This window comes from Ostrinia nubilalis, chromosome 27 (assembly GCF_963855985.1).
Source record: "Ostrinia nubilalis chromosome 27, ilOstNubi1.1, whole genome shotgun sequence".
In the NCBI taxonomy this organism is placed as follows: Eukaryota; Metazoa; Arthropoda; class Insecta; order Lepidoptera; family Crambidae; genus Ostrinia; species Ostrinia nubilalis.
Window position 1 is genome coordinate 5,163,645 of NC_087114.1, and position 13,997 is coordinate 5,177,641.

The window sequence follows — 13,997 nt, forward strand, 5'->3', positions numbered from 1 at the left end:
AAATAAACAATACTCGTTTAGATATCAAAAAAAGAGAAATAAAAATTGCTAAGGACTCGTATACACTAAATAGATTTTTTTAAATTCAATTAAAGGCACAAAACAAGCCAGGAAGTAGTATTTTATTACATAGGATTGCGGTCTTCCAAGGCTGACATCTCTTCTAAAACTTTCTCCAAACAAAACCCAACGATTAGAAACCAAAGTAACACCCAAAATGCATAATCTTTGCCGTGCCTTTGCATGTAACAATAACCCATTATTGAGGAAGGCTTTGGGCTTTATAACATCACCCTACAGCCAATAGGGACGGAGCAGTAAAGAAAAATTTTGCAAAAACGGGAAATATAGTCGCGGGCACAGCTAGTCCTACTAATATTATAAATGCGAAAGTTTGTATGGATGTTAACAAAATATAAATCATACAATGAAGAACTTTTGTATTTGCAATGTAGACTTCTTAGGATTGAAATTACTTCTATAACTTTACAAAACGCTTAGAAACCAGAGTAGCACCCAAAATGCATAAATTAGACCCGCGCAAATGCCATAATATGCAGTCACAACAATGTTCTTCTTGCATGTAACAAAATATAAATAACACAAGCAAGTACTTTTGTATTTGCAATGTAGACTTCTTAGGATTGAAATTACTTCTATAACTTTACCAAACGCTTAGAAACCAAAGTAGCACCCAAAATGCATATTCGACCCGCGCGAATGCAATATGCAGTCACAACGTGCTTTTTGCATGTAACAAGATATAAATCTTGCAGCTGTCGTGTCGGGTGCCGCATCGGAGGTTAGGGCGGCCATGGTTTGTGAGAAAGTGGGACTTTTTGAGGAATTTTTAGAGAATTTTTGGGAATATATTTTTTATGGCCGATGGAGAGTCGGGAATGAAGTACACAACTCAGTCATTAAGCTGGTAAAAATTAATAGAATGTAGATGTGCTTTTTGTATACAAGATATAAATGCCACCAGTCCACCACGGGGGCTAGGTGAGGTAGAAATTGACGAAAGAGTGAGACTTTTTGAGGATTTTTTTGAGAATATATCCTCAATTCATTAAGTTGTGTTACTTGTGTAAGACCGGTCGTTGTGGAAACCCTTAGGGGGAGCCTTTGTCAAGCAGTGGACGTCATCAAAATTAAGAAAGAACCATTTCAGCAAGGAATATTTGGTGTAAAGTTCAATGAAAATGTAGATTATATTTTATACCTAGGTAAAACCACACTTGGATTAGGTTAAACCCAAAATAGAGTTGAGCAAATATGTGGATTTATTTCCTTGTAAGTTGTGTGATAGGTAATAGTCGATAACATAATTTGAATGTTGCAAATTGCAATGAGTGTAACAAATCGACATCATTATTAAAAATTGATTTAAAATCCGCTCTGTGTTTCACTTTAATTTATCATCTCAGATATTTACTCTTATTATCTAATCCTACATAAACGTAACTGATTGTCCCCCTATCTGTTGACACAAGCCAAACGGGAATTCGTACGTTGTGATTTGGCGACCGAAAAAATGTTATTAACTGACGGGAACGTGCACATTAAGGTAAACACTGTGGCGTTTTATGCAGTGGTAATCCCAACTAATATTATAAATGCGAAAGTAACTCTGTCTGTCTGTCTGTCTGTCTGTCTGTCTGTCTGTCTGTCTGTCTGTTACGCTTTCCCGCTTAAACCTCGCAACCGATTTTGATGAAATTTGGCATAGAGATAGTTTGAGTCCCGGGAAAGAACATAGGATAGTTTTTATCCCGGTTTTTGAAACAGGGACGCGCGCGATAAAGTTTTTCTGTGACAGACAAAATTCCACGCGGGCGAAGCCGCGGGCGGAAAGCTAGTAGGTACTATATTGCCACAAAATGTGTAGTCTGATGTGCTGTCAGCTGTACAACACAAAGGTAATGAAATCAGGGCCGGACCGTGAATTTAGGGGGCTAATACTACTTAGGGGCCCACCTACTATACTCTTTCGCATTATCGTCTATTTTAGACTTTGACTTGACTTACGTGGATTCCGGAATCCCACAGTTCCTTCCTACATAAGGCAAATGACGGAGCATTGGGGACTTTTTAGTGGGTATGCCTTGTCCTTCTGACTTGGTGAGCCCCACATAACCTACCTGTCCCCGTAGATAAAAAAAAGGTGGGGGCCCTTTGAATCCACGGGGCCCTGGGCTGAAGCCCAAAAAGCCAAGGTAGATCCGGCCCTGGATGGAATACGATGGAGACGAGAGTGGTTTCTGGACAACACAAAGGGTGTACTTTGCTATACATTTCGATATTGGCTTGAATCTATTTCTTACTAGCGGCCATTCCGCGACTTAGAACGCGTGGATCCCGTTTTACCCCCTTAGGGGTTGAGTTTTGCAAAATCCCATCTTAGTGAGCACCTACGTTCTAAAAGGAACTCCCATGCAAAATTTGAGACTCCTAACATTTGTAGTTTCTGAGATTTCGTGATGAGTGTGTGAGTAACTTTCGCTTTTATACTTTGACAGTCACAGTAAGAGAAAAAGATTTTAGAAGTTTTTGCAAAACATAACCCTCCTTCTGGCGCAGTCAGGTAAAGAAGGGCGCGTGTTGAACGCTTTGAAAGACAAAGGGTTATTTTTCGACTTGTTAGAAGTCCCTGATATTCTATTAGGAACTCCCTAGATAGGATGGCTTAACAATGGAGTGCAGGTGCGGTTTTGTTCCCCAGTCGATGAAGCACCTGATGTCATGCCCTGAGTGCCCAAGCAACTGCACTCAGGAGGATTTGATGAGTGCTACTGACAACGCCACTCTTGTGGCGGAGTTTTGGCTGACACTGTGTAGGTTTGTTGTCGACACGAAAAGAAGAAGAAGAAGGAACTCCCAAATAGAATATCTGTTTCTAAACTTTTGTGGAACTTGTATGGATCCGGTTTTTTTTGTGTTAAGATATCCGAGTAAACAAATAGACCTTTTGTTTCCGGATTCAAGATGTTATGTAAAGTTTTAATAGTGAATAGTTTTCGTCAAGCTCTATTATTACACAAGCTTTTCAAAATAAGCTGTTTTTCACTAAAATTTGGTAAAACCTGTTAGAAAGATAGTAACTTTTTTTACATTTTCACTGAAGATATTTTTAATAATTTTGGTAGAGACAAGGTCATTACTTACTTTATAAGAAAACTTTAAAGTGGTGAAAAAGAAGAAAATTGTGTTATTTTATTACAAGTCAACTCACGCTTATTATTATGAGTTTTAGCTCGAAAAAATACGCACGTTAAACATTATCCTGACTCTACATTTAGCTTGAGGCGTTTTTACTAAACTAAGTCAATACACCAGTCCACTTAACACCCTTATATCTATTAAATAACAACAAAAATAAAGATTAAGCACACCTACTTACTACACTGCCTGAAACACCTAGTTTACCTCTTTTCTATCACCTCTTTTCTGTCATGTTTTCATTTGTTTTTAACGGGGGTTATCCTCCAACAGTAAAACATAACCAAACTCCTTCGCGTTGTTAACAGCATTAAGAGCATCGATATCTGGGAGACAGAGGCAGAGGTGAAATATATCGGGCTCTATAAATATTGATTTTATGCGAGCGAGTCGGCCGGACGGCAGGGTTGCCCCCTTGAGCCAGTTGTCCACAGAATAAAAAGTAAAATACGTAATGTCTTTTAAAAATGGACGAGGGCTGATTGTGAGTTTACATCAAACATACGTAAAAAATGACATTAAATGTATGACGGATTGTACAGCGCCCCTAGCGGAAACGTTAAGAACTAAAATTTTCGTACATTTTTTAACGCGCTCACTAGTGAGGACGTATTTTTTAATCAACTTATTCTCTCTCTCTGGGACTTGTTTTTTAATCAACCTACTCAATAAAGGTAGAAGGAAGGCGCTGGATGCAAGTCGCTACCAACCGTGCGATGTGGAAGTCATTGGGGGAGGCCTATGTTCAGCAGTAAATGCGAAAGTAACTCTGTCTGTCTGTCTCTCTTTCACGTCTAAACCACTGGCTGTGACTGTGACCACTCGCCTAAACCAAATACTGAACTGGGAACCGGGAAAGGACATAGGATAGTTTTTATCCCGGTTTTTGAAACAGGGACGCGCGCGATAAAGTCTTTCTGTGACAGACAAAATTCCACGCCGGCGAAGCCGCGGGCGGAAAGCTAGTACATAATAAAATTATTCTTCTGATAAATTCGTTGCGGGCTCCAAGACAGTTAACTATCCCCCGGGACTACTCAATCTTCACTGGTTGGGTTTCATTGAAGGCCAAGCTGTAGGTAGATCCTGGCTATACAGGAGTTGCAGTGGTGAAAAAGTGTGCTAGCAAAAGAGCCATTCACGAAATTGTTTTTCAAACATTGTTTACCCGACTGCAAAGAAGGAGTTAATGTTTTCAATCATAAATATCCTCAATCTCTTTAGCACAACCCTAAACCACAGAGTTAAGCCTGCGGGGATGTCACACGTCTGAGGGGCAGTGAGATGTGAGAAAGAGACGGCAACAGCCCGCCGTACGAGCGACAGAGATGAGTGGATATCGTCTGTTTACCCTACCGTACTTAGATCTTTTTTATTTATTCGTTTGGTTACATTTTGTTCCCTTTGTGTAAATTTGGATGGTTTTTAATTATAATGCTGTTCTGTATTGATTTACGGGCTCCGGCGTTGTTGCAAAGATAACGTGTGTTTGAGGTATGATAAGAATTTGGATCATTATTTATTGTAGCAGAAATAGGGTTAGGAGTTTGGCCCGGTTTTTAAATTTAATGATTGAAAATGCTCATTCGCTGACTTTAGTAGAAAATGAGCACGCTCCCGCTATAAATATCAATTAAGAAACCAGGGGGGTAAGTAATCTATTTAAGTCATTTGAACTAGATTTAAGTAATAATATTATGATAATAATCTGTCTGCCTTGCTTTCACGCCTAAACCACTGAACCGATTTTGATGAAATTTGGCAAAGAAATAGTTTGAGTCTCGGGAAAGGACATATTAAAGATAGTTTTTATTAGAGATGAAACGGATATCCGGTAACTATCCGGTAGGCCGGATATCCGGCCTAAATTTACTATCCGGCCGGATACCGGATAGTAACTCACTATCCGGCCGGATACCGGATATTAAAAAACTACGACAATTTCCTAATAATAAAATGAAATACATTCATCTTTGAGGTAAATATCAATAAAATGGCTTACAATAATGACGGCTTTTATTTAAAGTCCAAAAAGTTACAAAAAAGCCATATTAAGGCCTTTCAAAACTAATTTATTTTTGTGAGCTATTCACTCTAATGACGAATACATAAATAGTAAATATCTGTTAATGTCGAAATATTGCCAAATAAAATAGGCGATTTTTTTTCACTGATGCAGATGGTCTGATGACATGATGCAACTAATTTAATTTTCGCTATTCAATCACACACTCACGATTGCAACCGAAATTGAATTGATCTGCCCCTAGACAAGTGACAAAATCGCCCGATATGATCTGCCCCCTAGACAAGTGGCAAAATCTGACATTCCATTCGGACGGATTCGATTTTCGAAAAGTGTGACTAGTCTAGTCTACTAATAGACCCACTGATCGCGTTCGAAGCGCCTGTGCGGCGCTAAACTCGTCACGACATGCAACGAGACAATGGGCCAACTATCCGGCCGCCGGATATCCGGCTATCCGGCCTGGCAGCTGGCCGGATATCCGGTATCCGGTATCCGGCCAAACAACTATCCGTTTCATCTCTAGTTTTTATCCCGGTTTTTGAAACAGGGACGCGCGCGATAAAGTTTTTCTGTGACAGACAAAATTCTACGCGGGCAAAGCCGCGGGCAGAAAGCTAGTTTATAAGTAAATATTTTTTCTTCCGGCAACTAGACCTTTAGTATTTTTATTAATAGATAAACACCAAAATCAACAAAAATGTACTCTTAGAATCTCAATGGGCCCAGTTGTCGCTAGAAGTCGCTGGAAGGTTCGTTCGTTCGTTTCAGCCGAAAGACGTCCACTGCTGGACAAAGGCCTCCCCCAAGGATTTCCACAAAGACCGGTCCTGCGCCGCTCGCATCCAGGCACCTCCCGCGACCTTCACCAGATCGTCGGTCCACCTAGTGGGAGGCCTGCCCACGCTACGTCTTCCGGCTGGAAGGCTCGCTTGACTCAAATACACTACTCGCTTCGACGTATCTACGGTCTTCGAGGAAGCCAAAGAAAACGCGGTTAAAATTTACACATTTATTAAAAATAATCAACAAGGATATTTATTCTAATTAGTCAGTAATCAGTGGCAAAAAGGCCTCCCCAAGCGTCCCGCGACCTTTCTCCTATCGTCGAGCACTAGCACCTTTGATCCTACAATATTTCTTCCGATTCCTGGACCACAACAACGTGGTCTTGGTCCATAGACCGATCGTAGTGTGATCTTCGGAATAAGGCGTGGATATCACACATCAAATCCTCTCTCTCATGCTCAGGCAACTTTCTTAGCTTTTTGGCGATAAATTTCCCGAACACGTCGTACTCGTCTTCAGTCGTCGCAGGGTCAGTTTTTCCTTGTGTACTTTTTATGATTTTATTCAGATTGTTAAACGCTTCAGTCATTTGTCTGCTAGCGATTTGGAGATCGGGGTTAGGTGTAGATGATACAGATGCAGATGGTTTAAGATGGATAATTGGACGCTTGATGATTTTCCTAATTCGTAATGGATCGGTTCTCGGAGGTGGACTGTTTTCTCTTTCTTCTGCTATTTCTTCTATACTTTTTTCGGTTTCATCACGTTGATCCTGAAATAAAAATCAAATAAAATGTGAATATTTTTGTTTTTAGATAGGTACCATGTTGCTGGGCAATTAGCAGCAGTGGTTAGAAGTTGAAAACGGATTCGAGTATAAAACTTTAATGCACATAAACTAAGGCACATAAGGCGAACTTAATAATGTCATTCGGCATTCTCTTTCAGTCAACCTTATGGCCAAACAGAGAATGTAGGTACAAAAATATTGATAAAAATTTTATTAGTTAAAATTATATTTTCTTTTATCCTCAAAAAAGTCATTAGGGGGCGTCCATAAATTACGTGAGACAATTTTGGCTATTTTTCAACCCCCCCGCCCCCCTTGGTGAGATTTGGTGAGATTTTGCCTGACCCCCACCCCCACCCTTTAATCTCACGTGATATTTTAAAAAATCCGAAATTTAATAGTTTTGGAGTAATTTAACTGAGAAAGTTTTTTTTTGTGTGCTTAGTGCGAGTTTGCATTTAGCGTTGTCGCTAACGAGTGCATCAAAAAGATCTTTAAAGTTTAAGATTTTAGTTCTAGAAAGTATCTGCTAGGGACGCTGTACAATCATCATACATTTAATGCATGCCATTGTCACGATCGATATAAAGTCGCACTAAGCCCACTGATTACGAATAGATCCAGAAAAACACGTGTAGTGACAGCGGTTGGTACTTGGGTTTCATTGTTTTTTTTTACAGAAGTACCTAGTCTAATTATTGTTCCTTTCTACATAATCTAGCAAAATCGATTTTGATAAAAAAACTTGTTTTATAATTTCCTTAATTTCATCATTTATTCTGCATTTTAGTATTCACACATGCAGACGGAAGCATTGTTAGTTTTATTTGTTTAGATGGTATAGAATAAAATTTCATTATCATCATAGAAAATGTAATTTTTGAGGGTCCCGTAGTCCTGACAAGGAACCCTTATAGTTTCGATATGTCTGTCTGTCCGAGGTTTTGCTTGGAAACTGTTGGCACTAGACAAAATGGTAGAATAAAATTTTGAAAAAATATTTTTTAGGGTAGCTCCCCTACATGTAAAGTGGGGATGATTTTTTTTTTCATCTTCTACACCATCGTGTAGGATATCGTTGGATGACTTGGAGGTTTCAAAGACTATTTTTCGATTTAGGGATCCGTTTGCAAACTATTAAAGTTTAAAGTGCCAATTTTTGTTTCAGCAGGGCGTCCCCCCCTCTAAAAACTAGACTGTTGGTGTGAAAAATCTGGAGAAATTCATAATAATACTGCTTTTTATGAACTTTCAAGAAAACTATAACGGTTAGGGTAGGTCAGAGTTGGTTTAAGAGTAATAGTCATTTAACTCATGTATTATAAAATTTCATATGTAATAAAAATTCCTTAGAAGAAAATATTAAAAGCGACTTTAGATGAAGTAATTGCTTGCTTCTGAAATATATTTTGTTAACGACGGACAACTACGGAACCCTACACTGCGCGTGGCACGACACGCACTTGGCCAATTTTTTTACTTAAGATTTAAACCCAGTTTTCTGGCAAACTCTATTTCTCTTTTTCTTGCGGAAAAAATTACGTGATATTTCCTGAGACTCCCCCTCTCCCCCACGTGAGATTTAGTGAGGTTTTTGTTGACCCCCTCCCCCCCCTAAAAGCCTCACGTAATTTATGGACGCCCCCATTAATTCATCTCTGCATCCTTTTTGATATTGTTTATGTATTTTTAAATATTTTTTATTGATTTCTGTCTTTTACTTGTCAAATTGTCAATACAGTTGTCATGTCAATTTTCTCTCAATGCTTTTATGTTCCCTGAATTCCCGGGATAGTTACCCGATAAAAACTCAGCTATCCTGTAGTATTAATTTGCATATCGACACCTTCAGGTTCAATTGTCGTATAAACCATTTTGGCCAAATTGAGTTATATATACCATTTTAATCAGAATTTTTTTCTCTATCGAGCTGTATATTCGATATATTGAAATTCGCTAAAAAAATGTTTATACGCCCCAAAAAACTATAGCCTAAAAGATAAATAAATACCTTATAAACGATGTAAAAACCGAATGCTTGTATTTGGTATTTTTGCTAAGATGTATCAACCATACATTTTTTTGAGCCAGGATGTAAAACTCTCTCGTAATTGAAAATGGTTTTTACGCCCAAATACATATGGTCAGATATTTGGATCCAACGTCGTAAGTCCACGTATTCAATATGGTAATTATCTGTTTCATATTCATATTCATTTGTTTATTGCATCACATATGTATCTATGGACAGTAAGTAAGTTTTTCTTATTTAAAAAGTTAAATAAAGTTGATTGTTTCTACTTTTAAAGATAATAACTAGATAGGTAGGTATATAAGGTTGCTTTCCAGGTCCAGTACATTCATGAATTGATCTCGACTAAATGTGATGAATTCAAGACTTTTAAACAAAGAAAACAAGCCATAGTGTGCTCATGAAGGCTATTTATACCCTTTTGATATGCTCTGTAATAATTTATTACTTTACAAGTACTATTAGGGGTGATGACTAGGTAATGAAATCGAAATTCTATTTAGTCCGTCAGACAGATAATTAGAAAATATTACTCATATTCTTTTTCCATAATCGAATAATTACAGTGTTATATTGAGTTGAAATGTCGCGTGACGTCACTTTTGAGTAAAAATTCTACTCTAGCGTGACGTATCGCGCCATTTCAACTCGATGTAGCACTGTTATTATTTAATTATGAAAGAAAATAAAAAATATGAGTCTAATATTTTCAATTATCTGTCTGACGGACAAATAATTGAATTTTTGTCATCTAGCCTTTACTTTTAGCTGTAATTTAAATTTGGGTTTCTTGTAAAGATATAAATTCCTTAGAGAAATTCTCAAAAAATTACAAATCCTTCTCCTGAGCATACTGGGGCTCTTCTCTTTATGCAAAATTTATCATAACCAAACGAATTCAATATGCGTCAGCAGAGAACCAGGAAAGCTGTCTTAATGTTTTGCTGTAATTGTATTTTTTTGTTCAAAATTTATGGTGATTAGTTTTGTTTAAAATTATTAGTTTTGCCATAATTTTCCTGCAAAATTGTAAAAAAAAAACAATAAACTTGTTATTTTTCGTATGCAAGCAAATTTATTATTTCTACCTCAACCAAAAATAGTTTTTACACTGTTAAATATCTTTGTGCAAATTCTCTAAACAACAAAAGCCTGGAAATAGTAAACAATACATTATTTACATGTATAGTTTTAATAATACATTTGAATAAATCAGTATATCAATGGGTATATAAACCAAAAAAATTACATCTAATGGTCTTTAAGCCATCAATTTCAGTCTCGTGTTTACTAAAAAATCAAATACGACGTAAAGAGTTATTTTTAGGTCCAATATAATGGGTCGTATAAACCACCGAGTGCCTTTTTTAAGGACGTAACTCCAAGCTAACTTTAAAACTACTGAAGATACCCATTTTTTAAATATCTAGACTTTTTCATTGCAAGAATTGAAAAATGTTTTCTCTTGGTCATTTTTTTATAACTTCTCAAATAAAAAAGTTACGATTTTTTTATTTAAAAAAAAAAACGTTTTTTGGCTCTCCTGAAAAGTAGGGTTTTGGTTTATACGACAATTGAACCTGAAGGTATCGATATTATTATGCCTCCCAGAACTATTTTATTATGATGGCCGCGAAACTTTACTTCATCAGAGAACTTGGCGGCAAAACATGCGTGAGTGCGACAAACGTTACATCGAATTTTGTTTCTTCGAAAACCTTTCTGCGAAGTTATTATACTGCGACGCCTTGTTATATCGATGCCTTGTTACTGCGATGTTACGTTACATCGAAAAACTTTACTGCGAACGATTTTACTGCGAAGCCTTCTTTATTTGACTTAGCAGATAGATAAAAAAATGAAATTACATACATACATACATACATAGAATAAAGTGGGCGGTACAAAATTATAGATGAAATAAGATTATAAATACATTAAATTTTATTTACTTATTACATATATTTAACAGTTACAACTTTGATTAAATAACATAAGAATAGAAACATAAATATAAATAAATTATAAAATATGACTGTAAAATCGTTCGCAGTAAAGTTTTTCGATGTAACGTAACATCGCAGTAACAAGGCATCGATATAACAAGGCGTCGCAGTATAATAACTTCGCAGAAAGGTTTTCGAAGAAACAAAATTCGATGTAACGTTTGTCGCACTCACGTAGGTAACCCCATTAACCCTGCTTTGAGTAAAGCAGTTAAAAATACTAAAATACCACACACTAGTATTAATCTAATACCACGCAGATAAAAGCCATACTGTACTGAAGTACTGTAGGTAATAACACAAGCAATAAATAATAGTCAGGTTTTATATCATAACCTAAAAATATGACAATGATTTTGCATTATTATTTTTTAATAGAAATCCTACCTAATTCGTTTTTAATGTTACGTCCTACCTAGTTATTTACGTTTTGCCGCCGTTACACTATGTGCGAAATTAATCGAAATTAGTAGTGTAAATCAGAGATCTCTGGTGTACACACGAAGGGAAGCATGGCAACGAAACGGCTAAACGAAATGAAGTTGTGTGTTTACCAAGCGACAGAAAAAACAGTGCTTACACTATCTGTTGATTAATTTCGCGTATTGTGTAACGACGGTATTTATTTAGTATAGTAACCACATCAAGCTGCTTCTGCAATCTATTTATTATCATGTACAGCAGTACTACATCAGACTTTACAGTTTTGTTGCAAAACAGCCCGTATTGCAACGAAATAAGACGTCAATGTGTTTTTGGCTTGGTGTGCTGTCGTTCGACGAACAACAAAACGGCGCGTGACTTGATGAGTCGCTTAGTAAGTTACCGATTGAATGTTGATAATTTTAAAATAAACTTACCGTTTTGATTTGCTTATTGTACACCTGCCCCAAAAAGCTGTCCATATACTCGTAAGCGAACCATGTTGGACGGTAAACAAAGTCGTCGTTGTCACCAGATTTCATTGATGATTCCACCTTCCTGCGGTAGGCCCGGTAAGTCGCATTGAGCGACTCCTTCTTTCTCTTTAACAAAGGTACCGAAACTCCAAAAGTGTCTGAAATGCGCGCCCAAGCATCATTCAATGACTTTCTATCCTTATGTCCCCTGTTGCTTGGGTCCCAGATAACCGGCTCTGACTGTAGTGTTTCTAGGAACAGAAGTATTTGGTCCTGTGACCATTGTAAACCAAGAGACATAGTTTAAAACTGCGCAAGGCCAAGCACACACACACTACCACGTAAAATGACTCGCCGCGGCGAACTGGCTGAAGTGAGCCGAGTAGTGCAGCGAGACATCGTGTTCATACTTCGGAACGCTTCAATCGGGTACAATCGACAACGATCGGCAACCATCGCGGCGAGGCGCGCGGCGAGGTTGCACCGAGCAAAGTTTAACCCGGGTTAAACCTCGATCAACTTCGCGAGTAGTGTATTATTTTTACGTTTCACCTGCTTTAGTGCTTTAATTTTCTAAGGCAAAAACTTACTGTCTACTCATGCAATTCGTTTTATTGAGATCTTATTCAATACGGGGTCAAAAATGTTTGGGTCAGAAAAGGTAAAATTAATCCTGAATGACGTTTATTTTGTTATCATTTAATAAGCCATATCATAGGAAATTGACTGACCGAGTTAACCTTAAAAGAATTGCGCTAAATTCAATGCATAAGTTTTCGTCGGAACATAAAATATTATTTATAATAATGCTACCTAATATGCATAAGTAGGTAATGTCTAATTACCAACTTGACCGCGATAGCCTATTGGCAATTAAACAAATAGAATAGAATGCTAGCTAGGTGTTGCATAAAATAAAAATATCTAATTGCTGTCTGTCTGACATGTATTCGCACTTGCGAATTTTAAATGAGACCGGTTTTGTTTACTTACACCATTAGGTAGGTATTTATGTATAACCCTAATAACCTACCTATCATAATTACCTAATAATGACTGATATAAGTTTTAAACTCCTAGAACTGCCCAAATGCCTTATTTAATAACATTGTATTTTATTTTCTAACGAGAACACAACACACTTGTTTACGTAGGATTTAACAACATCTAATGAAAAAAAACATGATAAACTTACCTTTTCCGGTCCACAGGAACTTATTTGAAGATAATAACAATAACAAACACGAAAACACAGGTTTTATTCAGTTTATTTTACTTGATTTGTGAACAAAAACAAAACTGACACAAAATGATGTGAAAGACCTTGTAAAGTCACCATCCATGAATCGTGAATACATTTAAATACAGCTAACGCCATCTAGTTGAGTTGCAGTGACAATATGATGGATGTGTCCATCTGCTTTTTTGACAGAGTAAAATTATATTTTTAGTTCTACTACTCCCCGCTAGATGTCAGTAAATGCCAATATTTTAATGTAGGAGTACTCGACTGTAAAAAAAAGAATAAAATTGGATTTAGTATTGAAATGTAGGTAGGTTCATTTGTAAAATTTATTAAATTTATATTTTACATTGAGTAAGTTAAATGAGCGAATGATGTAGTTACTTACTACTTATCGACTTTCATTAAAATATACTTACTAGGTTCAATGTTTATAAAAAAAAAAAAATGTTCAATTTTTAAAAACAAGAAAAACAAAAAAATGTCTGCAAAATGATTTAAGTATTAACAATTCGTTGTTGCCTGCCACCTATGGACGAATAGCGTAAGCTACTGTGACGTCACAACAACGTTGTCTGACTGGTTTGGTCAAGTTACCCGGAGTACCGTTTGAGTTCAAAGACCCGCTGTGTGTTTTGTTTACGCGGCAATTCGACAGGCGGAAGGTTCAAAATTCGAATTTGTGTGATCCATTCCGTTTCACACGAACTTTAAAGTTGTGAAAATAAAAAATAGCGGATTATAGTTATAAAATGATCTTAGTTAGCGTGTTGTAGGTACGTAGGTGACTAATAAATTCAATGATGCCCATTGTGGAAGCTGTAAACCGCATAACGGTTGATACACAGATTATAATGAATTATAGCTGTTTAGTTTGGGCACCACATGAATTTTGTATGAGAAATTGCATTTTATAATTGGGCGTTTCTGCCTCAGGGTATAAATAAAGTCAATTCAGAAGTGTTTGAAATATTATATTTTCTGAAATAGGTA

The 13,997-nt window shown here is 36.8% G+C and overlaps 1 long non-coding RNA gene across 1 annotated transcript; it reads right to left on the bottom strand.

Annotated features, from left to right (window-relative positions):
• Positions 1–6,242: 6,242 nt before the first annotated feature.
• LOC135085037 (uncharacterized) lies at positions 6,243–12,114 on the bottom strand. Its single transcript, XR_010259998.1, has 2 exons — positions 11,723–12,114; positions 6,243–6,806 (listed from the first exon to the last, which is right to left on the bottom strand). It is a non-coding gene; the product is annotated as an uncharacterized LOC135085037 (long non-coding RNA).
• Between the last annotated feature and the right edge of the window lie 1,883 nt (positions 12,115–13,997).